The 3,211-nt window shown below is 34.8% G+C and overlaps 1 pseudogene; it reads right to left on the minus strand.

Moving 5' to 3' along the window:
- Positions 1-2,558, minus strand: part of LOC111730770 — a 4,831-nt pseudogene extending 2,273 nt beyond the window's left edge.
- Between the last annotated feature and the right edge of the window lie 653 nt (positions 2,559-3,211).

A 3,211-nucleotide genomic window follows, 5' to 3' on the forward strand; every position in this document is an offset into this window, starting at 1 on the left:
TTCCTTCCTTCCTTCCTTCCTTCCTTCCTTCCTTCCTTCCTTCCTTCCTTCCTTCCTTCCTTCCTATCAATATAATCACTTTGTTTCTTTCAGGTGAGATTGGAATGAAATTGTTCACCTGTGACCAGAAATTTATTTTCCTGAGTAGATTGCTGAGAATTATGAATGAAGAGGGCCCATGTGCATCTCCTTAAATTATTCAGTCATCTGCTTTATTGATCCATGTCAAAAACTTAAAATTGTTGAGTTGTGCATTACTGTATTTAACTTGTTGCTTAGTTTCTACATGTTTATTTTCAGTAAATGGCTGAAAGTGTTCACTATTCTATATTTTTAGCACAATGTGCTGCATACAGTTCCCAACAAGCAAATAAGATTACATGTGTATAGAATTTCACTTTAGGTTAACTAAATATGCCTGGGTTTAGTCGTCCCCCTCCCCCGACTCTGAAATGCTTCCTTTTTATTGTTTGAAACTGAAAATAAATAATTATTGAACCATTTTGAATTTACCTCATTTTAAAACTCAGTTTTAATTTATTATTTGGCCTGTTTTTAATAGTACTCACTAAAAACAAAGTGGGAGCAGTTCTAATGCAATGTGTAGGAATCACTTTATATAGTACATGTACAACATTAAAACCTGTTTAAAAACGAAAAAGGTACCAGCACTTGTCCCTTTCCATTTTTTCTTGTAATTATGTTAGAGAAATCTGCAGGGGGGAAATCAAAAGTTAATTGTGTTTTAATTCTACAGCTTCAGGAGCTTTGTATTGCTGAACTTTCGTCTGGAAAAATTTCACAGTGACATTTTTAAAAGAAAATTTTTTTATCTACTGAATTCTACCAGTGTAACTTTTTTTCTAAATAAACAATAGTTTTTTTCAAATGATTGTATATCATTGTATATATTGTTGCTTATTCAAAATAGCTTAGCAAAGATAATTCATTAAGGTTCCGAGCCCTTTCTCTTTTCTGTCTTAGTCCATGAACTATATTTTCAAATGACATCTCATTCAATAATATGAAAAAGTCCTATTTGCTCACCTCTGCACCTGGGATAAACAGTGGGCTGAAATCATGTCAAGAATTACCATTTACTCTTCAGTTACTTGGAACCAATGATATCTATGCAAATTAATTTTTTAAGTGAAGGACAGCAAAGGCTATAATTTTTAAAAGGATCAGACAATGCTGAACATATTTTAGAATTGGCAAAGGGATATAAATCTTGATGGCCCTTTTCAGGTAATTGTAATTTGCAAAATTTGATGACCACAATAATTATTTATGGGAAGTGATCCATTCAGTGACTGTTGAGCACCTGTAATGTGCCTGGCATAAAAAGAAATGATACATTTTAGAATGATTTTAACATTGAGAAAATAACTGGTTTACCTTAAAAATCATTTATCTGAAATACATCAGGGAAGAGTTTATCAGTTGTTACATTGTATTCACATTTTAAAGATTACATGATTGTGAGTTTGAATGAGAAAATTCACTACTTAGCATAGTTTCTCTTCTTGTCACCCAAATTATTGAATGCAGGTAATCTTTGCTTGTGGCCTTGCTAGAAATTTATTGAGGATGGAAAATGCTAACTTTGGATTTAACTGTGTAAAAATAATTTATGTTAAAGGTAACAAATCTGTATTTGTGTAGTGATATTTTAAAGCATCTACTCTCTGCTAGGTACTGAGGAGTATTAAGACCTAACTTCTGTACTTAGGTGCTTCTAATGTAGCTTGAGAAATTAGAGACAAATGAATGCTATTAGTGGTCGGCAAACTTTTTCTGTAAAGGACCAGGTCACAAATATTTGAGGCTTTGCGGCTATGTAAACCCACTGCAACTTCTCAGCTCTGTGATTATAGCATGAAAGCAGCCATAGGCGATATGTAAATGAATGAACATGACTGAGTTCTAGTAAAACTTTATTTATAAAAACCTGTTATAGATAATCCTATAGAAGTTTATTTAACAAATATTTGAGTTACTAATGCATCAGAGGTACAGCCATGAGCAAAACAAAGTCCCTATGCCCTCATGGAACTTCCATTAGTCAGTGGAGGCAAACAACGAATGTTTAATGTTTGATAGAGGGAAGTCCTCTGAAGAAAAATAAACCTGGATAAGGAGGCTGTGGCAGTTATCACAGTATGAATATTTTATTACTAAGTAATATGAGCAGGAGATATTCCTAATCCCCCACCCATCTTTGAAACTTTACATGAAAATCATGTAATGTGCAGGATTTCTCAGGATCTAGGCTCTAAGTGATAGTGGCTGATGTCTAAGCTTATCATTTTCTAGAAAGGAGTTCTTAACTTTAGGTTCATAAATGGACTTGGAGGATTTCTATGGACCTTCCCCCTCCCCAGAAGTTGTGGTTTACATGCATTTTTGGGGGGTCTATAGTTTTCACCCAATTCTCAGAAAGATAGCTCTAAGGTGGTGAGTTGGTTTTTTTGGGTCTTGTTCCTAAGAACTCTAAAACTTATAACCCTGAACCTGTCTGTCTCAAGCTGGCGAGAAGTTGGAAGATAGTCATCCATCCTTTACCCTGTCTAAATGGCAGGGGCAAAAGTTAGAACATCTTGCCTTGTCAAACGATCTGCAAGTGATTTTCAATTTATTGGAAAATTGCTGGTCCATGATATAGGGCCATTTTCTATTTTGAGAAAGCACTTTAGCTGAGTAAGGTAGAAGTTCTAGTAGCCTTATTTTTTTCTCCACTATGTAATTGTTTTATTTCTACCCTATTATGTTCCAAAAGTGATTTATGGAAAAATGTACAGTACAGTATTTAAAAAGTAAATGAGAAAATTTGACTTCTGAGTGAAATTAATACCTAAAATGAGGTTAATATACCAAAATGTCATGTGCACCTGGCTGTGAATTGGCTCCGCGAAACCTGGCAGGCCACATAGGAGAAAGTAATGTGTCAGTTAACAGTAATTATAGTGTGCATCAAATAAAAAGCCAGTCATGGTGGAGAAGAACATTTTCTGGCAGTGAAGCCCGAAAAACTTTGCATCCTCATAAAGAAACAGCCCTGCCTTTTCAGTAAATCAAGGGTATGTATCTTGTAGTGGCCCTAAGTGTCAGCTGATGGCCAATACCTCAACTCATTCTAGTAAGGATATGTCTACAATGACACTGAAATATGTGGTCCAGGCATGCAGGTCTCTGATGGTTTGGTTTAGTC

Source organism: Pteropus vampyrus, unplaced genomic scaffold (assembly GCF_000151845.1).
Source record: "Pteropus vampyrus isolate Shadow unplaced genomic scaffold, Pvam_2.0 Scaffold335, whole genome shotgun sequence".
In the NCBI taxonomy this organism is placed as follows: Eukaryota; Metazoa; Chordata; class Mammalia; order Chiroptera; family Pteropodidae; genus Pteropus; species Pteropus vampyrus.